This window comes from Mustela putorius, unplaced genomic scaffold, assembly GCF_011764305.1.
Source record: "Mustela putorius furo isolate JIRA1106 unplaced genomic scaffold, ASM1176430v1.1 tig00003853_pilon_pilon_pilon, whole genome shotgun sequence".
Classification (NCBI taxonomy): Eukaryota; Metazoa; Chordata; class Mammalia; order Carnivora; family Mustelidae; genus Mustela; species Mustela putorius.
The window spans coordinates 50,449,597-50,474,914 of NW_025422005.1; the positions used below are offsets into that span (position 1 = coordinate 50,449,597).

The window sequence follows — 25,318 nt, forward strand, 5'->3', positions numbered from 1 at the left end:
TCTCTCTGTCAAATAAATAAAATCTTTTTAAAACAATAAAAAGAAATGATAAAATAAAATACATATACGTAAGCTAAAATTTATCATTTTCACCAATTGTAAGTACAGAATTCAATGACGTTAAATACATTTGTAATGTTTTGTCACCATCACCCCTGTATATACCCGGAAAGTTTTCATCTCCAACATAAACTCTGTGACCCACTAAACAGTTACTCCCCATTCCCTCTTGCCCTGGTAACATCTATGCCACTTTCTGTCTCTATGAATTTGCCTTTTCTTGCTACCTCCTATAAATGGAATCATACAGTATGTCCTTCCGTGTCGGGCTTATTTCATTTAGCAAGTCTTCAAGATCCATCCAAGGCTTAGCATATAGCAAAACTTCATTCCTTCTTATGGTTGAATATTATTCCATTGTATGTATGTAGCATACTTTGTTCATCCATTCATCCATCAATGAACACTTGGGTTACTTCCATCTTTTAGCTACTGTGAATAATGCTCCTGTGAACAATGGTATACAAATATCTATTCAAGTCCCTGCTTTCATTTAGGAGTAAAATTGCTGGGTCATATGGTAATTCTATTTTTAGCTTTTTGAAGAACCACCAAACTGTTTTCCAAGGCAGCAGCACCATTTCATGTTCCCATCAGCAATGCATAATGGTTCCAATTTCCCCATATCTTCACCAATATCTGGGTTTTTTTTTCCCATTAAAAAATAAAAAAGTTATTTAATCATCCTAGCAAGTGTGGTAGGTGTGAAGTGTCATCTTCTAGTGGTTTTTATTTTTACTGACCTAATGCCAATGACTGTTGAGCATCTTTTTTAATGTCCTTACTGGCCATTCGTATAGCTTCTTTGGAGAAATGTCTATTCAAGTCCTTTGCCCCATTTTGAATTGGCAAAATTGTTTTTGTTGTAGTTGAGTTGTAAGAGATCTTTCTGGATATTAACCCCTTATGAAGTATATGACTGGCAAGTATTTTCTCCCATTGTGTAGGATGTCTTGTTGCTTTCTTGCTGGTATCCTCTGATGCACAAAGGTTACTCATTTTGATGAAGTTCGATTTATCTGAATTTTCTTTCGTTCCCTGTGCTTTGGTCTCTGATCTATGAAATCGCTGTCAAATTCACTGTCGTGAAGATTTTCCTCAGTGCTTTCTTCCAGAAGTTTTATAGCTTTATCTTTAAGGTTGAGGAATTTGATATACTTCGAGGTCATTTGTGTATGCAGTTTAAGGTTAAGGTCCAGCTTTATTCTTTTGCATATGAATATTCAGTTTTCCTAGCACCAGTTATTGAAAAGACCACAACCTCATTTTAGAACATTTTCATCACTCCAAAAAGAAACTCCATATAGGAGATCTCCGTTTTCTAGGGAACTAGAGACATGAGTGAGTTATTGAGTGTTAATAAACCTTGGCGTTCACAAACAAAAATTAGTTCATTACAAGAGTTTACTGAGAACATTGATTCTCTGTTCTACAAAGAAGTGTGACCTCCATCCCTCTCCAAATAGCGCTGCAAAACTCCTGTGTGTGCACACCGGCCAAGAACTGGAATTCCCGCAATTCTCTGGAGGGTGCTTTGTTATTAATACAGAAGACATTTGTTGCTTTTCTGGGCTCACCAACACTTTGTGAACACCCTTCCTATGCCTGGGTTATTTCCTTCCTTAGCAGTCGCACCCCCACAAGGCTGAAACCAGGATTTGCGGTGCCAGGCTCCTTCAGACTTAGGATTCAGGCATGGGACCTGTGCTCGACAGGGTAGAGGCACACAGGCCAGACCTCAAATTGGAAGAAAGTGCCCTGGAGAAGGAAGGTCTGCAAGCAGGCAATCGTGGAGAGGGTGGACTTGATGTCCTTCACTGAATTCCCCTTCCACCGAAGCTTGCTGGAGTGGTTCTGCTCTTTGCAACTCCGCAGCGCCAGTGTTGGCTTGGTTTTCAATTGCTTTTATTCTGTTCATTTATGTCGCTTGTAGATTACTTTCCAGAGTTTCTGTTTTGTCCTGAGTCTTTGCTGCCCAACCACTCTGCTTCTTTTTCGCTTTGCCTTTCATCCTCTGTTATTTCGAATTCTTTCCCACTGCAGAGTGGGAGCCCGTGGGCTCTGTGGGCCACATGATTTTGCCCTTGGCCAAACTGGGCCATCGTCAAGAGAGCTTGGGAACCACAGCTCGGAGTAAACCAAGAAATTCAGCCTCACCTCCTCCCTCCTGGGTCACCTCAGTGAAAGCATCTCGAGGGTAGGAGCAGCCACACCCTCCACGGTGCACCCAGCCTCTCGGGGCAGCCTCCGCTCTGAGCATCACTGTCCCTGGTCAGAATCTAGGGGAGGCCTTCACAGACAGCTGCCGGGCTTGGGAACTGAGGCTGCAGGTGCAGACACTTTAGGGCTTGCGTGGGCTGTGGCATCTGCCTCCTGGGTTGGGAGAAAGATTTATCTTGGCACAGCCTGCACATTCAGGAAAGTCAGTTAAACCAAATTGAGCCTGATAAGTAATCTCCAGACACCTGGGTGGAACCAGGGCTGTTTCCAGACTTTTCAAGCAAGTTGAAAGGCTTTTCATTTTTGCCCAAGGTCCCCGCCTGCCCCTCCAGCAGGCTTTGTCTAAAGAAGAGCAGTAGGCCTCTGTGTTGTGGGCCAGGCAGGGATGAGGGGAACCCAGCCTTGGCTGCATGCAGCTGGATAAACGCTGGGCATCCTCAGAGATGAGCCAGAGAGAGGCAGTGAGAGAGGAAGGACTCTAGAAACTTCTATCCACTTCAACGTTTCCTTGAAGATGGACTCTGTGTAAGTCCTGTGCAGCATCGGCAGTATGTAGAAAGGTCACATCCTGTTCTGGTTGGGTTTTGCATTATTTTAATGTGGGGGAAAGTCACTAAGAAATGGTGCTTCCCAAATTCACATCCCACGTTTGTATTGCCCATAGCAGCTCAAAGATGTCACAAAATGGTCGGACATTTGGAGCACAGCACAGGCAGACTTTTATTAACTCTAACAACAAATAAAATAAAGATGCTCACATCTTTTCTTCTAGCCTAACTATGGGTGATTTATTTTTTTTCTTTAAGGCAAGGCCTCTCTTTCCTGCTTCTGAGTCTGTAGGTAGCAAGTTTCCATCACTCCTGCTGGTTGTCTGTTGCTGGGAGCAGAAAAACCAGACATGACCTGGGACATCATCTTCATTTACTAATGGGGAAACTAAGCCTCAGCGACTTGTCCATACCATACAGCAGGGCAAAGGTCAGATTCTCTTGTCTAGACTTTTGATGGAATGCTTTTCTTTATAAACCTCCTGCAGATGGCTGTGGTTTGCCGTGTGGTACTGGAGGATATCAAACTGATTTGACTGGTTCTTTAAAAAACAGTGTGGTGGGGTGCCTGGGTGGCTCAGTGGGTTAAAGGCCCTGCCTTCGGCTCAGGTCATGATCCCAGGCTCCTGGAATCGAGCCCTGCATCGGGCTCTCTGCTCCACGGGGAGCCTGCTTCCTCCTCCTCTCTCTGCCTGCCTCTCTGCCTGCTTCTCTGCCTGCCTGTGATTTCCATCTGTCAAATGAATAAATAAAATATTTTTAAAAAATAAAAAATAAATAAAAAACACTGTGGCTGGCGTCCCCAGGTGAAATGTGGGATAATGGCATTATTATGGTGAAGTCGGTGAAGACAGCCACCTTTGCTGGCAGCCACTAGCCACAGGGAAAGTACGATGCGTAGAGTAGGAATAATCACCAACACCTGTTAACCACCTATCTGTACGTGTCCTTACTCCTCCCCGCTCAGCCCTGGAAGAGCCCCGTCAGGACTCCCCTGTAGATGAGGCAAAGATGGCCACCTCATGGCCCAGCCTCCGCTCAATGGTTGTGTTCAAAGGAACGGCAGTTAAGTAGGAAAAAATGAATTGGAGGCAACCCAAACCTTCACTGCAGTCTCTGGAGAAAACACCAAAGGGGAAGTGCATTCTTAGCATGAGACAAAGTCTGAAAATTGTCCTTCTCTCTCTCTGCTCTTCTCGGCATCTATTTCCAGCAAAACAACTGTTTCGGAAGCACAGTGCTCTGTTCTCCATCAACTCTCACGGAAACCCTTCCACCTGGCTCTTCACTCATTCACCTCCCTCATGCCTGGCATCTGCTCACCCACCGTCTGCCAGTCTCTCTCTCTCCCTCCGTCACCAGGAATCTCAGGACTGGCTCCATTTGTCCAGGGCTTTCCTATCCCTGGGCAACCCCAATCTGCCTCCCTGAGGGCAAGAGCCAAGAAAAACTCTGCTAGACATTTTCTTAGAAGGGAACGACTTGAAGTTTTCACAGGCAGAGAAGTTTTGAATAGTCAGGTGTTGACATTTGTAATTCCCTGACACACCCATTGTACAGATCACCAAACTGAGGCATCATCAGAATAATTATTTTAGTATTATAAATAGTAATTATTACTAGCCAGATGTTATCTGATATTGTGTGAATGATAACTTATTTAATTTCACATGGAGTACAGTAGGTAGGTGCTCCTATATCCTTTTCACAGATGACAGGTTTAGGGCACAAAGCTAGGAAGCGGCAGCACCGGAGTTCAAATTGAGGTGTGTCTAACTCTAGAGAGCAAGCTCTTGACCCCAGTGTTCTCTGCCTTTAAGATTCTAGTTCTGTAGCTGTCTATGAAGCAAGTTGCCAATGGAGCTTAAATAGAAAAGGAAGGAACCAGATAGGAGGATTTAGCAAATGAAAGACTCTTCATATTAAACTGCATCACCAGCCATGCTCCTTAAATATCAGATGACTGTTGAAAATATAAACCACATTGTTTGGTCACGCAGTAGGTCTAGACATAAAATAAATTTATTTTCAAAGGAATAAGCTAAGAAATGCTGTGACTTTCTAATTAACTTAAAATTATTGAATCAATATGACACAATTACTTTTCAGATAATCTTTGAAAGTTCTAAGGAGTCTTGAGGTGTTTAATTGCTTTTTAACTCGATAGCAGTGGTCAAGTTACACAGATACCAGTTTTAGAGAAAATGCTCTTTGCAGATCTAGCACTCTCAAAATCTACATTAGAAAGACATTTTCAGGCTAGATACAAGGGTTTGCTTTTTTTTTTTTTTTAAGATTTTATTTATTTGACAGAGACACAGAGAGGGGGAGCACAAGCAGGGGGAGTAGGAGAGGGAGAAGCAGGCTTCCTGCTGAGCAGGGAGCCCGATGCAATGCGGGGCTCCATCCAGGACCCTGGGATCATGACCTGAGCTGAAGGCAGCCACTTAACAACTGAGCCACCCACCAGGCACCCAGATACAAGGGTCTTTTATTACAAATTAAACTTCTCTGCTGTTCACCTGGGCATGGTGAAGGGGAGTGGGTGCACATTGTGGGCATGCAGTGGCTGATGGAGGAATGTATGGGTCTTGCCTCATACAACTTGAGAGATGTACATCCCTGTTGATGGGCCAGTTCCCCCCAAAGCAGGGAGATGGCTGCTGCCAAGGACTCTGTGAGGACTCAATCCAGCCCAGATTTCCTCTAATGGCTCCAACAGCTACACACCACGAGCCACCTTGGGCTAAGACCTGAGCCAGGAGTTTATCTGGGTCCCACTCAGATCTGCTCTCCCTACTCCGAGGAAGCCCTGAACTGAAAATCATAAATGCGCAGGGAACAAACGATAGATACAAAGTCAGAATCTCTGGGGGGCAGGGTTCTGCATTTTAACCAGCCCTCGAGGTGATTTTGATGTGCACTAGAGTTGACAAGTCCTGCTCTCACCTAGTCTGAAAAACATTTTGTGAACCGAAATTCAGAGCATCTCAAGCTGTATTGTACATGTGTTTCTCCAGATCTTGTTAAATGCAGATGCTGATTCAGTAGGTGTGGGAAGGGGCCTGAGGACCTGCATTTCCACCTCCCTCTCGGGAGACGCTGGTGCTGCTGGTCCCAGGAACAAGGAGCTGGGCATGTGATGGGGGCGGGGGGGGCGTGGTCTGTGTGGCTGGGAAGGACGGCGGGGGAGCCCAACAGACTTTGGCATGATTCCCAGCTCCCAGGCTTATAAGCTTGGTGACCTTAACCATGTCACTGTACCTCTTTGAGCCAGTTTCCTTCAGCTCTGTAAGGGTATAAAATAGTACTCTCTACTCTTTCAGGCTGTCAAGGTGGCAACATGCCTAACAGAGCACTTAGCATGTAGAAAACACTCCAACAGAAACTGTGGTTGCTTTTGTTTTTGAGGGAAGGAAGCAACTAGTAAGTGCTTAATTATTGCTCATTGATATTATTTATTGAGGGGCCTGTGGTATGGTAGGCACTGGATAAGGCAGTGCACCACTATCTCTTCCTTCTCCCAAATACTCCGTGTGCAAGATCAGGTGTTATTTGCTCTGGTTTGCAGATCAGGAAGCCAAAGCCCAGAAGAGTTTTCATCACTGGGTCCAAGTCACAAAAAAAGCGAATGGCAGAGCTCGGGTTGAACTTAGGTCTAACTGCCTAAGTTTTTAACCGCCCAGGCTGCGGCATGCTTCTGGCCATGCTGGTCTGCAAGGGTTGAGTCAAGGGAAGGGTGATGGGCCATAACTCAGGGCTCCAAAAGGAGGTACAGTGCCGGACTGGGCTGCAGAGGCGGAGAACAGGCAGGGGTGAACGGAGCCCTCGAAGCGGGGTGCTGACCCACAGAGGGACGTCTGGCTTGAGAGGATGTGGACATGCAGCGAGCGATCAGGAACAGGGTCTCACAGGGACGAGGACGGTCTCCCCGGTGCCTCATATGGGGCGAGCCATAGCAGTGCTCCTCCAAGTTCTAGTCCTCGAATGAATGAATCGATGGATTAATAAATTCATGGAGATTTTCAAGGCGGCGACTGATTTGAAATTGGTGGGCAGGATGTGTTGGGGTGGGAGAGAGCTTTTCACTTCTGGACTTTCCTTCTTTAAAAAGGGAGCAGTTTAAAATAGAAGAACAACAGGAATATCTCCCTTGGAGCACAGCCAGAGCACACAATGCCTCCTTTTCTTCCCAGGGCAGAAGGCGTTTGGGGCCCAGCCCTGCGGCGGGTGTGTGCAGCACAGAGCCTGCCCGCCTGACACCCTTACCCACTTGTGCTCTGGAGCGCAGAAACCCCTGCCAGCCAAGCCCAACACGCATGCCTCCTTCCTTGCAGCCTGCGGCCACGCGTGGTTTCCACCGCCGCGGCCGCTAACCCCCCTCCCCCAGGGCCAAAGTGAGGCCCTTCTGGCCAAGTCTCCCCACTACTGTCTGGAGACAAGAGACAGTAGAGACAGATGCCTCCTCAATCATCCTGTCACCTTTGTGGAGGGCGGGGTGGGGGGCAAGGCATAAAGTGAAGGAGTCTAGCAGCTCGAGGGGAGCCCTGCTGTTCAGGCCTCTACAGATGCTGTTCGGTTGGCCATGCATCAGAAATCCTTGTTCAGGCACAGGGTTAGATTCTGGGGACCCACGGATGAATAAGACAGGGCATAAAGATCCCTTAAGAAACTTACAATCCGGGCGCCTGGGTGGCTCAGTGGGTTAAGCCACTGCCTTCGGCTCAGGTCATGGTCTCAGGGTCCTGGGATCGAGTCCTGCATCGGGCTCTCTGCTCAGCGGGGAGCCTGCTTCCCTCTCTCTCTCTGCCTGCCTCTCTGTCTACTTGTGATCTCTCTCTGTCAAATAAATAAATAAAATCTTAAAAAAAAAAAAAAAGAAAGAAAGAAACTCACAATCCAAAATGGGAGGCAGAGACCTAAACAAGGCCATTAGGTGTCCCAGAGGTGGGCAAAGGCATTCCGGGGGACGGCAAGACTGCTGCCATCGTGGCATTCGAGCTGGGCTTTGAAGGAGGAATAAAAGCCTGCCAGGCTGACCGAGAAAGCAGCCCTCTAGCTCAGACATGAAAATATGTATGGGGGGCTTGGGGAATGGCCAGCAGACCAGGTCCAGGTTGCAGGGCAGGGGGAGGGTAAGAGGAGGGGAAGGCAGGGCTGGAGGTCAGCTCACTGATTCTGCAGAGAGCAGGAAAGCCGAGAAGGTTCTTCGGCAGGGCAGGAACCAGATGAAAGCTGGGTGTCAGAGACAACTCCTGCAGCAGTGAGAGGGTTGGGGAGGTGTTGTGTCTGGGGCAATGTCCCCAGAGCCCGGTCCGTTAGCGGACAGTAAGTATTTACGGAATGAACGAATGACTTTGAGAGGGAAGAGCGTAGCAGATCTGACAAGAAGTCTGGCCAGACCGAATGCTCCTTTTATGTGTTTTTTTCTTCTTTTTTTCTTTTAAGAGAGCAGCAGCTTTTCTTCTCCTTTATTGAACCATCACAAATGTATATAATCTGAGATCACAGGCATAATTACATAATGCCTTACATTGTTGGCAGTTTCCTGAATGTTTGCTCTGTCTCCCAGAGTAACTCTGTCATCTCCCTGACAGCCAGGGTGCTGCTTCTTCTGCTGTCCATGTATTGCATAGCCGTACCTACTGTGTGCTCACCGTACCTACTGTGTGCTCAAAAGTAGAACCGTGAAACAGAATCACAGAGCATAAGAGCTAGACAGGCTCTTGTAATTAACTGGTCCAACTCTCTCGTACAGGGAAAAGAAACAGAGGCCCTATCTGAAGAGATGGTCACATTCCTGCTTCTAGGCCCCAAAGCTTTCAAGTGCTAACACTAAGGGTTAAGGCACGGACCCTAAAATAAGCCAGCGATGAGCTGGGGTGACAGCAGGGTAAATAGAACAGTAGCACACAAACAATCCAGCCACAGAAGAGAGAGTCTCTATAGATGGTATTCAGCTCGCAGCACCTACTAAGCATAGCCCGCTGTTGGAACTGCTAGAGGCAGGAGAGTTTAGGATTAAGAATGTGGACTGGGAAGGGGGGCGCCCAGGTGGGTCAGTTGGTTAGGTGTCTGCTTTCAGCTCAGGTCATGATCCCAGGGTCCTGGGATGGACTCCCACATCCAGCTCCCCTGCTCAGTGGGAAGCCTGCCTCTGCCCCTCCCACTTGGGCTCTTTCTTCAATCAGTCAATCTATCAATCTTTTAAAATATAAAGAAGAAGAATGTGGATTTGGAGGAAGGTGGATGCAAGTTCCAATCCCAGCTCTGCCACTTACCAGCTGTGTGTTTAGCAAGTTCCCTAACCACCCCCCACCCCAGCCATGGGGGCCACATATCTGTAAAATAGGAAAAACACAATTTCCTCCTTACCGGGTGGTACAGATTCATTGGGATAAGTATATAAAATGTCTGTCACCATGGCTGCTGTGGGAATTGAACAGGGATGAATGAGAAAGAAAGAAAGAAAGAAAGAAAGAAAGAAAGAAAGAAAATGGCAGGAGTTGGCATCCTGTGGGATTCATTGGTTTCCACCCTTTGTTTGCCGAACACTCACTCTGTCCAGGCATGGGATCAGGGAGGAGAGGGAGGTACCAGCAGCCCCTGCATCTCAACCCCCGAGTCAGGAAGATCAGGAGGGAAAAGAGATTTGGTAGTAGGGGGATGGGTGTTCATCCTTGGGCATGCCGCATGCCTAACTGGGGGCTCATACACAGAGGGGGGGGTTCACCCGGAGAGCGCGGCCCAGCAGACAGTGGAAAAGGTGGGCGCAAGATGGGAGAGAGTCCTGAAGACTGGAGGGGCAGGCTCACATGTGGGGAGCAAGAGCATGCAGAGGCGGCATGTGAGCAAAACTCCTGAAGAAAGTCACATGTGGGGAGCCGACGGGGAAGAAAAACCAGGGTGGCTTGTGGCCCAGAGATCCAAAGTGGGTACATCTGGAGGAAACCAGGGAGCCTGGGCTCAGTTTCAGAGGATAAGGGAAGATGCCAGGGGTTGACAAGATGGTAGAAGCAGCAGGTGGGGCTACTCTTTGCTGCTTCGGTGGAATCCAGGAGAGAAACGGGCAGCAGCTCCAAGAAGGGGCAAGGTGGGCTCCGAGGAAGGGGAGCACGTCTGCAGGCCCCGGGGGTGTTGGGGGGAGGCAGCCAGGCGGAGGAATGGACCGAGATGCAAGAAGGGGAGGGCGCGTAAGCACCGACATGTACTCCAGGTACAGCTAACACAGGCAGCAGAGCTGAGTTCCATCTGCCCCACAACCAGAGCTGCAAGGCGATTTTATTAGTCATGTTCTGCAACGAAGAAGGGAGGCCCAGAGAGGCTAAGTAACCCGCCCAAGTTAGCGCTGGGTGGTGCTGAGCCTACAGCCAGGAGACTGTTTCTGGAGGTGGAGGGGAAGGTTTTTCAAGCTGGGCTCTGGCAAGGGAGAGAGAGCCAAGATGGGGAGAAAGGATGAGGTGGGGGTGAGAGTTCAGAGTTCAAGCCACATGACCTCCACCTTCCCAGTAAGGCAGGAAACAGGACCACGGACTAAGAGGGAGGACCGACGAATGGATCCGGAGCCAGAGGACAGCAGACAGAGCAAGTTACAACAGTCACGGAGACCGGATGAGAGACAAGGCAGAGAAACATGAGGGAGGCCAAGCAGCAGCAGAGGTCAAAGGGCATGGGTTTAAAAATGAATTCCTCAGTCCCAAAGCAGTATCAGAGGAGTGGGACCGTAAAGTTTAATCTAGGGTTGGGGTTTACACGAGTAAAAGGTGGTAGGGGAGAGACTATAGAGAGGAAGGGGAACAGAGTGTGGCTGTAGTTTAGTGCCAGAAGGGCAAGGAGGGAAGTGAAAAAGTTAAAGTAGGTATCAGAAGGGAATGCCTCCAAAGACAGGATCGGTAGCCACCCTCCGCACCCCCTTCCGTACTGAGAAGGGCTGACATCCCCCCCAGGCAAGAGGGTGCCCCCACAAAGGGCAGGCACAGGTCACAGATTCCCTATCAGACATACCTTCCAATCCACATACCTGGCTTCAGGAATTCTCTTTCAGCTGAATAAATAAAACTGAGTCCAGAGAAAATGTCCTACGCAAAACTTGAATGCATCTGTTAAGGGACTGCTTGGCATTTTAATGTTACTCAGCACTGAAAAAATAATTTTAAATTCTACTGTGAAAAATTGTAATTGACGCCCCCCCCCTCCAATTCCAGCCTAAGAATGAAAGATAGAAGCAGGTTTGCTTTTTCTCAGTGGTTCCGGGGGTCTCTCTTGGCTGGTATCCAAGAAGCTATGGGGAGCACAGTCTGTAGTGTATTTCACCCTCATCTTAACCTTTGAAGGAATCCTTGTCCCCATTTTATAGAGGAGTAAACTAAGGCTCAGAGGGGCACAGTGGAGGTTCAAAGCAAGCTCTTCCTATTTGGCAGTGTTTTCCATCACAGACTCTCTTTACACAGGCATAGAGGTGGTATAATGACCTTCAATACTCAAGACAGAGCATTAGGAAAAAAACAACGGAACAAAATGTAAACGCTCATTTTTACGAAAAAAAAGTGTCTATCCAAATAGACAGATAGACAGATACCTAGATCTGGTTACATCTCATAAACACACAGTGCCACGTCTAGAATAATACTCTCTAAATGATCTCACATACCCTAACCACCAATTCTTTTTATTCTTTTTTAAGATTTTTTTTTTTAAATTTTATTTATTTATTTGACAGAGAGAGATCACAGTAGACAGAGAGGCAGAGAGAGAGAGGGAAGCAGGCTCCCTGCTGAGCAGAGAGCCCGATGCGGGACTCGATCCCAGGACCCCGAGATCGTGACCTGAGCGGAACACAGCGGCTTAACCCACTGAGCCACCCAGGCGCCCTCTTTTTTAAGATTTTATTCATTGACTTGAGAGAGAGAGAAAGAGAGAGAGCACAAGCAGGGGGAGCAGCAGCAGACAGAGGGAGAAGGAGAAGCAGGCTCCCCACTGAGCAGGGAGCTGGATGTGGGGCTTGATCCCAGCACCTTGGGTCGTAACTTGACCCGAAGATAGATGCTTAACCAACTGAGCCACCCAGGCACCTCATCCTTTTTTTTTCTTTTTTAAATGGGCTCCATTCCCAAAGCGTGGCTTGAACTCACAACCCTGAGATCAAGAGTCAGATACTCTACTGACTGACCCAGCCAGGCACCCCCTTAATCACCAATTCTTAACAGTTCAGTTTTCTCTTTCATATATTTCTATATTATTGTAAACATTTGCACTCACTGGCATGATTTTTAAAATAATTTTTAATAAAAAATTTCCCAGTAGGGTTTATTGAACCTTTCAAATTGCAAAGACTCCCCCCCCCCACATACACACAGTAAAAATTATTTTAAAAATGGGAAAAGTGGGGCACCTGTTTGGCTCAGTGGGTTAAGCCTCTGTCTTCGGCTCAGGTCCTGATCCCAGAGTCCGGGGATCGAGTCCTACATTGGGGGACTCAGCGGGGAGCCTACTTCTACCCCTCACCTCTCTCTCTCTGCCTCTCTGCCTACTTGTGATCTCTGTCAAATAAATAAATAAAATCTCTTTTAAAAATGAGAAAAGAAAAAGTTCTCTTTCCCATGAGTTTCTTTATCAATTAAAAAACACACACACCTTTCACCTTGTCCTTCAAGAGTCCAATTTTTTAAGCTTAAGAGGTTAATAAAGTAAGGTGGTAGCATCTACAGTGCAATAAATATTTGGGGCGCCTGGGTGGCTCAGTGGGTTGGGCTGCTGCCTTTGGCTCAGGTCATGATCTCAGAGTCCTGGGATCGAGCCCCGCATCGGGCTCTCTGCTCAGCGGGGGGCCTGCTTCCTCCTCTCTCTCTGCCTGCCTCTCTGCCTGCTTGTGATCTCTGTCAAATAAATAAATAAAATCTTTAAAAAAATATATATTTGCCAAGGACAGGTGTATTGGTCCTTCCAGCAAAGACTCCAGATGCCGTGGTTGAATCAAGTGGTCAGAATGACTCACTGCAGGGCCCCAACATCTCTCTCTTTTCGGGTGTCTGCTCCCATGCTTCACTTATTTTTTTTTTTAAGATTTTGTTTATTTATTTGACAGACAGAGATCACAAGTAGGCAGAGAGGCAGGCAGAGAGAGAGGAGGAAGCAAGCTCCCTGCTGAGCAGAGAGCCCAATGCGGGACCTCAATCCCTGGACTCTGAGATTATGACCTGAGCCGAAGGCAGAGGCTTTATCCACTGAGCCACCCAGGCGCCCCCCCAGCCCATGCTTCATTTCTGAGGGTTTTCCCTCCCCAGCCATCACACATCAAGCATCTCGTTGCCCCCATCTAACCGCTACCCCATAAATTAAAATGTTTCCGGGTAGTAAAATTCATTCCCTCATCTGATGAAGGAATTACAACGTTAATGGTGTAGAATTTTCTTTCCTTTCCCTTGTCATGAATTAGTGCTTCAGCAGGAGCTTTCTGAACACACCGTATGAGTTTGAGAGTGAGCTGTGTGGTGGCGAGACTGGGCAAGCGGGTTGGCCAGTGGGTGTCAGCCCGCAGCTCTGCACAGCCGTGATCTCCTCAATGTCACCGCTCACTCAAGGCGGGGCTGGTGTTGCCAGACCGGACTTTTTCCAAAGAAACGGGAATGTGGATTTATGTAAAATATGATTTTAAAAATGTTGACTCAAATCTTCTTTCTTTTTTTAAATACTGTGGATAAATAAAACCCACATGCAAACCCGGTGCTGCCCGCCAGCCCACCAGTTAAGCACTGATGTGACCTCGGCCCACCCTTCCAGGCTGGTCCCCAGCTCCTCTGGCCCTCACGACCTCACCCTGTGCCTAAGCACCTCTGTGTCTGGGCTCAACCTTTTAGATGCCCTTTTCTGTCTCTTCTGCCAGAGTCTGTCCTGTCCTTCAAGGATCTGCTTAAATTGTACCAACTCTTCCTAATCCTAAATACTAATCTCAGCTAATACTGCTCATCCTTCAAGGCTTTCTTCCAAACGCTACTTTGCCTCCATTGCATTCCCACTGATTCTGGCATTCCTCACATTCTGCCTCTCATTTCCTCTATTTCCGCATGTTTAAGTCTGGCTGCGAGGTCATAAATTGGTAAAAAGGAAGGGGGTGTGTGTGTGTGTGTGTGTGTGAGAGAGAGAGAGTGTGTGTGTGGGGGTTAGGACTGTGGTACTGTTATCCTCATTTTACAGGAGGGAAAACCAAAACACAGTGAGTGAGTGATCACCCTGAACTTTCCGTATACACTCGCTCTGCCCATCTCCGACACCACCTTCTGCACCTCCCTCTGCTCCTGCTGTGTAGCACCCTCCTCCTTTCTCCTCCTTCTGGTAACTTCTACTCAATCCGTAAGACAGTGTTACCCGCAGGCATCGTCTCTTCTCACACACCGGTCAGGACTGGTCTCTCTCCCCACACTTCTGCGCTCCCAGAGCGCCCCGAAAGACCATCCATCAGGTGTGCGCATCCGACTGTGTAACGGGCTCTCTGAGTCGTTGTTTCCTCTCTTGTGCTGTAAGCTCCCTGCCTAGCAGAATCCCTGGCCCAGGGTAAGTGGGCAGTCGGTATCTACTGGATAGCAGGAAGGAATTACGATGGAGGGGGGGGCGGGGAGGGAAGGAGGGCAGAAGGGACAGTAACAGCCCACAGGCCATCAACAAATGTGAGGTGTGATGGACTCCATGGTTCCAGGCCCCACTTCTGGGCTGAAATGGATGCGGGCTCCTTTGTAGGCCAAAAGCAGATGCACAGGAAGGCTCCAGCTGTATCCCCTTTCCCCTCCCTCCCCACCACAGTGGCAGGTTGCTGCTTGGTTTCAAGGTCCCAGGAACCAGTATTCACCTCTGCTCTTTACTCCTGGTCTCCGGCCCTAAGGAGAGTGATTTTCGGCATCAGTTAGACCCCGCTTTGGAAGGATAACTTCAGTTATGGTGGATGGTGGTGAAGATGAGCCTTCCCCAGAGGACGGCAGGAAGGCACACTGGAGAAGCTCACAGGAGGCTGGTGTGAGGAGAAAGGCCGACCCCAGCTCTCACTGCCCAGGGCAGACAATGAAGAAGGAGGACTCTCTTGCAGAGAACTCTGGAAGCGAGGCTCTCTGTTGGGGATTGCTAGAAAACTCCTCTGACACTGCCCCTCCACGGGACCCTTCCTCATTCACAGACCAGGACGCTGGGCCAGGATGCTCCTGCTCCTAGACCCTCTCCCAGACCCAGGCTACAGAGAACCATCTTTGTCTCAGAGGAAACTGCAGAGAATCTGGCCTGGGTTGATGTTCTCAAAAGCCCAACTGCCCTCTCAAAGGAGCATCCACTGACACCCACTGGGAGATTGGTGGGGTAGGGAAAACCGGTCTCTTCACCACCACTCCAACAAAGTCAAGCCAGGGTGGGAAGCCAGGGTGGAAGCCAAGGATGACATCCCTCCAGGGGATTCAGAACCTCTGAGAACAGACCTGGAAGGCCAGAGATCTGGGGAAAGATGGCAGGATCCATCCTCCTCCAGAGCAGGCACAATATTCCCAGGTCCCCTCTGACCCAGACTCCATGTTCAAAGAGCTGGGATGGAGGAGCAAGGTTCCCCCTGCTTCCCCCTCCTCCTCCCTCTTTGTCTTCCGTCTCCTCCCCAGTGACCCACCCCGAACCTTGTCCCAACCCCCAGGTGCTTGCAGTCCCCACCTCCGGGATAACTCAGAATTCCAGGCTCTCACTGACCCCCTGGCGGGCCCGGCTTCCCCAGGTACTTCACCTCAGTAAGTTCTCCATGAACTAGTAAGACAGGATCTTTTGCCCTAGTTTACAGACAAGAAAATAAAGTTCAAAACCATTTTATAATTAGAAAGGAGAAAAAAAAAATCTTCAAAGGAGACCGCAGTACTTAAATAAACAAAATACTTAAAAAAAAAAAAAAAAGAAAGAAAGAAACACACAAAAACTAATAAGAACCAGGACTTCAGCGAGAGAACTGAGTAAATAATCTACTGCCTTAGAAAGAAAGAAAAAAGCTAATTTCATTGAATATTTATTATGAGCCCAGCGCTGTATGTGTACTATGTCCTTTCCTCCTTGGGGGAATCCTATAATGCAATCTCTCATTATCCCCATTTCACAGATGAGAAATGGAGGGACAAGCAGGTGGTGTGACTTCCCCAAAGCCCTGGGCATTGCCCTCTTCCACACTGGGCCACGGTGGTAAGCTACCAGGCTCCCCTTTGGGCAACGTGTTAGCGTTTTAACGACAGCTCTTTAGAGAAGACAAAGTCATCCAAAGGAATGACTCGAATGCCAGGAATTTCGGGCCTCAGTCCTGCCCGTGGGCAGGTTTCTCAGGAAAGGAGTCTTTTGGCACCAGCAGGCATCCCCCGAAGGCGGCCACCCACAGCCCTGGCTGACACAGGGCTCCATTCAGCAGCTGGTAAAGCCGAGGACTTGGGGGGGTAGAACGTGAGAGAAGACTAGTCAGAGAAGGCCAGCCCTGAGGCAGGCTACAGGAGTGGGGCAAGTAAGCAACTGCACGAGAATGTAATACCAGCTGCTCCATGGACGGCCTCCACACATGTCCCCTCACCCCAAAATATCAGCCTGCTTAACAGTGGGGCAGAGAAACACATTCCGTGTTAGTGTCAGAGCTGGGAGGTAAGCGAGTGCAAGAGGCCTAGATTCCCACCCCAGCTCACTCCCTGGGCCACCAGAGCTTAACACCTGCTCTCACTGGTCCGTGTCTGTAAGACAAGAGGGGTGGTCTGGGCAACCAGTGAGGTTTCGTAGAGATAAGCTCTAGGTGATGGGACCTAGAACAGGGGCCAAGCAGGGTCCTGCAAAGGGAATCAAAGGGCACCGTTCATTTGCTTTGAACAAGGGTCTCCTGAACCGGACTCCAGGCCAGATACTGCACTGGGACAGAGAGCTTAAAGCCAGAGGGGACAGCCTCACAAGTAATGCTCATGAATTCTCCCCAGAGGCCAGAGGTGACCCTACAAGGAGTGATGCCTGCTGCCCATAGGCCAGGTTTGAGGGGTTCAGGGAAGGCCTTCTAGAAAAGCCTAGGACATAGGCGCCATCACCCAGTGTAAACAGAGGCTGGAGACACCCAACTGGAAAGAACTATCCAAAACAGCACTGAAGCACTAGAAAGAATGCATGCAAATTTAAGAAGGAGGCATCATTACCTCCACTTCACAGATAGAAACAGACTCAGCATGGTCTTAGCCAGGTGGCAGAGCTGGTGTGAGAACCCGGTTCCACTTGCCTTACAGCTTTCACTCTCTGTTTTTATCCCCCCCTCACTAGTGCAGCGTGTGTGCCTGGGAGAGGAATAGGGGTGGATGGAGAGGGGGAAGGGAGGATGTGTGAGAACAGGAAAAGGACTGGCGGGAAGGATGGGGAAGACAGAGATGGGTAGTAAGCACTTTCTTACTGAAACAAAATGGCAGCCAAGGTTTTTTTCCCAAACAGACTCCTCTGTGGTCGTGTGTGATGATTTTTAAGAGCACCGGGTTCTGGAATTAGCCAAATCGGGGCTGAGCTCCTGGCTCAACCATTTAATCCCCCTGTGCCCTACAGCAAGTATTTAACGTCTTTGAGCCTAATTTTACTCACCCAATACAACGGGAATAATAATAGTCGCGCCACATTGGGCAGTTGGCAAAGACTGAGTCAGTGCTGTATTGAAGGGCTTGGCATGGATCTGGCACCTGTTAAACATTCAGTAAACCATAGCAAATCACCAACCACTAGTCTAACGTGCTCCAGCGGGCTCCCCTCTCTCCAGGTTTCCTCCTCAAAATCGACCTCTGGCCAGTCCCCCCCACATCCTCACTGACTCCCTCCTTCCTCCTGTCTGCTTCCTGGGCATTCCCTCCATTTCAGGGCCCACTTCAAAGCCTCTTCTCCTAGTGCTCCTCCTCCTTCCTAGGATTCAAGCTTGCATTTGCTCGAGTGGCTCATCAGTTAGTCTTAGCTACTACACAAGCTCCTGAACCTCTCAAGAACACAATTGTCCATTGCGTGCTGTTTCAGCAGACTGGTCTGCACGGATGGACCAAGCAATCGACCAATGGGCTGGTGGGTTTGTGGGCTGATAGGAATCACCTAACCAGTTGCCCGTGTGCGCCTATAATTTGTAAATTAATCTCTGGATATACGTCAAAACCTTCTACCCAAACTACAAATTATGCGCTCTTGCAAATTTGCCAAACTATTAAATGAAATTTACTACTGCTCAAGAATGTCTTGCACTAATTAGACAGAGACAGATGAGTATATGAAAGATTAGGGTGAGGGGAGGGTGGGAAAGTGGAAACTATAGCTTCCTGACTTCCCGTCAGAGGGTCTTAACCCTTTTTATGCCACAGACCCCGTGAGTGGACCAATGAAGCCAATGGATCCTTTCTTGGAACATTTTCAAATACATAAAATGTGTAGCTTGACTACAAAGAAAGCCAATTACATTGAAATATAATTATCAAAAATTTTTAAAAAATGAATAGTAATATAGTAATATACCTTCTTTATTAATGCATTAAATAACAAGCGTTAGCACCAGTATAATAACGGCTGTAATTTCAAAGCTGCAATGGGAATAAATCATAGTTCAAGTTATCTGCAGTGGCTAAAATGTGATATGAAAAGATTCGTGATTTCTACTGGTGACAACCTCCCAGATACTGCAAATACACTATGGTTTGTTGCCTACATTCATAGTCAATGAAAATGCTAAACAAAGATGTTATTTTATTCTCCTAACCATGTTCACACACTGAATTCTACATGGGAGTTGCTTGGGGCCGTTAACCCCAAGTTAAGAATCGCTGTTAGGTCCTTACAATTCAGTCAGTGTTGTACTGGGCATATCCTGGAGGTCCAGCTCATGTCCTCCTCGAGGTATCTCCACCCACACAGCCCTTCCTGCCACAAAAGGTCTCGTTCTGTACACTTGACCCTCCTCTGCGCTCCTCTCCCATCTGACCGGTCTGGGGAGGACGCCTGCCCTGGCAGCAACCCATGGCCAAGATGGCCAGAGACCAGCCACAACATAGCCTAGAGAGCAAGCTTCTGCATCCAGAGAACTGAGCTCACATGACCAGGATCCTCTCCAGCACCAGTACTGAGTGACAAAGGAGGGGTTCCTGGGATAGTAGGCTGAGTGGGGTGGCTCGGGCAGGTGCAGAGTTTGAGCCCATAGCACCTGCCGCGCTGGTGGGATGGTCTCAAACCCAGAACCTCCTCCACCCTGCCTTGAGGCCTGCCTCCACCCTTTCAGGCCTGTTGATAACTGTCATGGCTGCATTTTACCACTCCTCCCCGTCTTCATTCGAATCAGCTTTAGGGAGTCTCTGTTTCCTGTATCAGAAGAGCCTTAAGTCGGCACTAACAGTAGCATTTCACAGATGAGAGAGCTGAATGAAGTTCTGTAAACCCCGGGCATTTGCTCAGGCTCACGGGGCTGGCACATGGTGAAGCCACGGCCCCTGTCTTCCCCTCCTCCCCCTTCCCTTGAGGAGCAGAGAGGGGATGGCCTTTATTATTTATTTATTTAAAATCATGCGAATCATACCTGAAAACAGTCTCTTACGAAACTTCAACACGCCTGTTAAAATGTCCCTCCTTCCCCATACGCTCGGTATCGTGCCTAATAGATGCAGACCCCGACCACACTAGGCTGTACTCAGCCACCACCCAAGTTGATTTCCCTGGTCTTTGAAGCCCGTAGACGGGAGGGCCGCGCCAGGCTAGGCAGAAGGGAGTGGGACGGTGAGAACGGCCAGGAGCGCAGCACCTGGAAACGCTCAGCGCTGCCGCCTGGTACCCCGCTAGGAAAATCAAAGTCGATTTCCCAGAGAGCCGGCATCTCCGGCTTCTGGGCAAAAACCACGTCATGGAGGGAAAACGGCACCAAAGGCTGCCTTTTATCTTCGTATGGAGCCAACTCTCCCCACTGCCATGTTTGTGTGCCCCCTCATCACGTGACGTCAGAACCACAGACTATTCTTACATACCAAAGGAGACCACAAAGGATGCTTCCACACAGAGTGGGGGAAGCCACAGCCATCTTAAAAGTATAAATAAGTCCAGCCAATAAGTTTTACTTACTTTGGGGGGAAAAATAATGGAGGGAGGGGAGATGGGACACAGTACCTGTGTCCCCAGAAAGCTGCGTGTGGGGCAGGGCCCAGGCCCCAGGGCCCAGACGAGACAGGGAGACATTCCTTTTGAAAATATGCTTCTTTTCCTTGGAGGAGGAACGTTCAGCCAGCTTCTCAGACACCACCAATCTATAACTGCCTGCATATCACATTAACCATCTCCTTGAAATCCTGGGGCTGCATTTATTTTATCCAGGAAACTGCGACAGGCCTATTGTTAGCAGGAGGGTCCCTCGTCTTTCCTTTACTCCTACTCTGAAATATTACCCGTGTAGACTGGAAACTGCTCACAGAAGGCGTGTCTTAGTCTAAACTCTGGGTCTGGGAGATTAGCGTGCTGAGGCACAGAGAGGTTAGGGATCTAGCTGTAAATCACACAGCGGGTGGGCAGCACATCTAGGCTCCTAGCGGGGTGTGCCCTAGCCCCCAAGCCCACGCCTCCTCCCACCAACTACTAAAGAGCAGCACAAAGTGGTTGGCCGGGTGAGTTGGTTGGTTGGCCAAGACAGTTGGTTGGCCGAGACAGTTCTGCCGATCTCAGTTTCTCATGGACGCCTTGGGCAAGTCACTTAACCGCTCTGCGTCCCATCTTCCTCATGTGTACATGTGGGGTTATGACTGCCACTATCTTGAGGATTACTGACAGGACTACCTCAGCCGGGGCTCGACACCCATGCACCCTATTATTATAATGTACCGGTCCCGTTTCCCACGCGGAAGTGAGCAGATCTGCCGTCTGAGATGCGATCACTGTATCTGCACAGCTGCCACAGATAGGCAGGACAAGATGGCTATCAAACCCATTTTACAGTTAAGAACATTCGTTCCAAAAAAAAAAAAAAAAAAAACAACATTCGTTCCTCCTCAGAGATGACAGAGATCTTCCGTAAGATCTGAGTTTTAAAAAGTGAGCGCATTGTCAGCATGAAGAAGTCAGTCCTAACTGTCCTCCCTCTCCGGGCTCCGAAGGCTTGTTTGGGTTGAGTTAGAATGAGTTCCTTCTGCCTTGCCCCCCGCAGAGCGGCATCCTGTATCCCTGCCTCCCATGCTGGGATCCGTCCTTACAAGCTGGCATCCGCACAGTGCCTGGTACAGAGCGTGGTGTGGAATGAGTGAGTGAATTACTGAATGAAGAGCCTGATCCATGGATAAGAACCTACTGGTTGGCCCCAAAAACCTGGAGTAGGTGTTTGGGTGCAGAAAGCAAGAGGCACGCAGGCCAGAGTTCCAAAGGCGGGAACCAAGAAGCCCATTCACTCCATCCATTCCCAGAGCTTGCCCTATAGGGAAGAAGACTATAACAAGACCAAGAGCCCCCCGGATCCAAGTGTTACCAAGCCTGGCCCCCACGACTTAATGCAGGGCCCAGAAGTTAACTGTGAAGTGCACGTAACCCTCCTGCAGCTAAAACAGATGTAATAACATCGCCAGCGAGGGGCAGCAAACAGGCCAGGGAGACGGCCCATTTGTCTTCCTAATTGTCAACTTTGCCCATAATAAGATTTTTCTCCCTGTCACACCTTAGGCTGCTACTGAACTGAAGCAAAACCAAAATATCCATCTTCCAGCCATGAGCAGCAGCCTTCACAAGGTGCCGGGGACGAAAGGAGGCTACTTGGCTTGGAGAGGCAGTGAGAGCTGGAAGGAGCCCCAGAGTCAGGAGCTGGGGGTTGGGAGGTGTTGGGGGGAGTTTTGGGGGGCGGTGCGGCATGCTGTTAACCAGCTGGAGGTGCTTACACAGTTACCGCACCTCCCTGGGCCTCTGCTTCCTGTAAACTTAAAGTCCAAAGTTCTGGAAATGGGGCCAGTGGGTGACGGGAGGGCTGTAAATCATGTGGTATTATATACAAGATATTTTAGATTATATGCACTTGGAAGAATGTATGGTATCCACAGGGCTTTTTTTTTTTTTTTTTTTTTAAGATTTTATTATTTGACAGAGAGAGACACAGTGAGAGAGGGAACACAAACCGGGGGAGTGGGAAAGGGAGAAGCAGTCTTCCTTCCCCCTGAGCAGGGAGCCAGACGCAGGGCTAGATCTGAATACCCTGGGATCAGGACCTGAGCTAAAGGCAGACGCTTGATGACTGAGCCACCCAGGCGCCCCGGTATCCACAGTTTTATCAATCTCCAAGATAGATGTAATGCTTCCCCCTCCCTAAAAATAAAGTTAAGAAACACCCGCCTAGACCATTTTCATCCAATAAGCATTTATCAAGCACCTTCAATGTCTCCTTCTCTGTGCTGGGTACTTGAGACACACATAGGACAAGAGGACAAAGAAATATGTTTCTGTGATGCTCAGTGCAGTTGAGGCTCCCTGGACAGATACACGTCCAGGGAGCTTTGGAAACAGAGAAGAGGCAACACTGGACTCTGGTCAGGAAAGGCCTTCCAACATGGCACTGATGGTGGTGGTGGTGATGGTGGTGGAAACTTTAACTGACATGTTGATGTTGAAAGCTGGTTGTACATTTACTGGGTGCCTAAGGAAGAAGAGTATCTTAGACAAAGGAAAGCGTGTGCAAAGACAGCCTGTGTTCCAGGAACTGCCTGAAGTGCAGCCCTGAGTAAAACACAGAGGGTGCTCATGGAGAGGGGACTGCGGTGGCTGGGAGATGGGGGAGTGGGAGAACCAGAAACAGGGCTGGAAAGTCAGTGGGGCCCAGATAACCAAATGCCACGTAAGCCATCCTAAAGAATTTTTACACTATAGGGTGTGGAGTTCATTCTAGCTTTAATTAGCAATAATCGCGCCTCGGATAAACCTCATTGGCTACGATACTGCCACTGCGCAAAGCTTCATTCTAGCTTTAAAGACTTAAGATGAGCCACCCCACCCAGGGAGGGGAGACTCCAACTGCCCGTTATCATGGCTGAGAAAGGAAACTACAGATCTACTGATTGGCCCAGGCAATGGGATGCCATTTGGGCCCTTGGTCATCACGTGATACAGTCTTTCAGTCCTTCTAATGGTCTCTGCTGCTTGCCTCAGAGTCCTTTCTTGTCCTGTTCTTTCTGACCAGAAGGCTCGCTCCACCCTCTTCAACTGGTTAGCTCCTACCAGCCTTTCAACAGAGCGACTACGATGCCTAACACAGACTTTCATAGTAGCTTATCCCTCCCTTTGGAAAGAAGTCAGCACTACCTGTAATTCTCTATTTGAGTGATTTGATGCATGTGCGTCTTGGCCACTGGACTGCACACTCCATGAGGCCAGACAGTGCGTGTTTTCATTTTTCTACCCCGCTATCTTGTCTGGTGCCTGCAGAGAGCAAGTGTTTGTTCCCTGAGCCACCCCTGAGCTGAGCCATCCTTGGACCCTGAGCCATCCCTCATCTCCTTTCACATTTCCCAGAACACTATGGTCCAGCGAGTTGGGAGTTTGAGACATGGGCAGGAGGACTGGATTTGAAAAGGGACATGAGAGTGCACTCTGCTGCCATTCTAAGTGTAGCTCTGTGTTCTTCTGTGTCATGTCTTGAAAGTTTCTAAAGAACCCACATTAGGTTTTACCCAGGCAGGTTTTGTGTTTAATTCAAGATGCTTTCTCCCCAGTCCTCAAGCTGGTCACTGGCTGCCTCTGACCATCCCCTGATGCTACTTGTTCCATAGCACTGCCCAGGCTTCAGGCGGTCATCCTCAGGAAGGGGGCAATCTCCTCCTCTTTCTCCTGGAAAACGCCTCTTCCTGGCCCTCCCACCTGCATTGTAGGTCTCTAGAGAACTGAAACCGCCAGTTCTCACAGCCCTGGCAGAGCCTCAGGACAAGCGCTTATTAGACCTCGTGTAGGGGCCACGAGACTCAACTTTCCAACTCCCAGGCTATGTCACTGGCCACTCTGCAGGGACAAAGTACTTGGGGTCAAAGGTTTGACCTTAAGGGAGAGATGAGAAAGTGGGAATCTCACCAAGTGGCACGCAGGCTCAAGAAAAGTGCCCTAGGCTGCCAGCGCACGCGGCTCCCCAGGGCAGCCGTGCCTCCACCCAAGGTCGTGGCCCAACGCGAGTTCTGGAAAGTTCAGCCAGAAGCCGAGGGATATCAGGGTAGACACGGGGTAGGGGGGCAGCTTTTACTAAAGATCGGAGACCAAGAGCTCGCTTCCAGCTGGTCCTGGGAGCCGGTGCAGGGCGCCCAGTCCCGCCATCTGCATCCCGGACCGCAGCGCCCCGCTGGGAAGCGCTGGGCGGGGGCTGCACCACGGGAGCCGCAAGGACAACGCGGCCTCCCCCTCCCCACCAGTCTCCTCCCTCCCCAGCACCCGGGCTCGGGGAGCGGGTCGGGGCGGAAGGGGAGCGGCGCCCGCCCCTGGGTAGCCCGCGCAGCCCCCGCAACCCCCGCAACCCCCTCCTCGCGCTGTCGCCGACCCCAGGCAGGGGCGCCTGGTCGGCCCAGGCTGCCGCAGCCTCTGTCTTAAGGGGAGACGGGGACGCGGCGCGGGGAGGGGGCGAGGCGGGCGGCGGGAGCGGAGAAGAGTGGCGGAGCGCCGGGACCCAGACTCGGGTCGCCTGGGGCAGGGTGCTGGCACGCCCCACTCCATGCGCCGTGAGGACTGGGGTCGCAGAGCGCCTTACCTTGGCGCGCCGCAGAAGTCGGGAGGGAGGCGGCCGGCTGTGCCTGGGGCCGGCACACACCCCGGCTTCGGGGCGCACGCAGCCTCCGGGTGCACGGTCCCTGTCCCGGGCGCGCACCCCCGGGCTGGCGCACTCCGGTCGCCCGGGGCGCGCACAGCCTCGGGCGCCCTCTCGCCGGCGGCCTGGGCCTGGGCCCGGGGTGCACACCCTGCGGGGCACACCCACCGCGGCCGATGCGGGACTGGCCAGGCGCGGCTCGCGTCGCTTGCTGCCAACACCATCCGAGTCCCCGCCTTCGCTAGGGGGAAAAAAAAAAAAGACTCCTGACGCGGCGCGGGCTTTGGTGTGTAGGAAGGGGCAGCATTGCGAAACCGAGGGGGAGGGTCTTAGCCTTGATAAGCTCAAAAGGCCTTGGACAGAGTTGGGGAGAAAAAGTTTTTGTAAAGAGACTAGGAAACGCCGGCTCTGTATAGCGCTCTGCAGATTTCCAAAGTGCTCTCCCGTACATTTCTCACTTCGTCCTCACACGCACAGTAACTAACTGTTGGGCCATTTCTAGCCCCATCTTATAGATGGGGAGACAAGCTCACACAAGGTAATGCTTGCCCGAGCCACCATCAGAACCGTGTCTTGGTAACAGCATCCTGGGTACAGTGAGGTCTTGCACATCTCTAGCGGGATTTTCTCATTGCAGAGGTGGGAGCGCGAGGGTGGGGATGGATGTAACTGAACTCATACCATCCTTAAGTCATTACTTTTCCCCTTTGCTTTC

The 25,318-nt window shown here is 49.8% G+C and overlaps 1 protein-coding gene and 1 non-coding gene across 2 annotated transcripts in view; both read right to left on the reverse strand.

Annotated features, from left to right (window-relative positions):
- Window positions 1-24,839, reverse strand: part of KANK4 (KN motif and ankyrin repeat domains 4) — a 68,090-nt gene extending 43,251 nt beyond the window's left edge. The window contains exon 1 of the mRNA XM_004751661.3: window positions 24,547-24,839. The gene's annotated coding sequence lies outside the window, so the exon portion shown is untranslated. The remainder of the gene's footprint in view (window positions 1-24,546) is intronic.
- On the reverse strand, window positions 22,638-22,774 carry LOC123387479. The gene has a single exon (XR_006601921.1). It is a non-coding gene; the product is annotated as a U4 spliceosomal RNA (small nuclear RNA).
- Window positions 24,840-25,318: the final 479 nt, after the last annotated feature.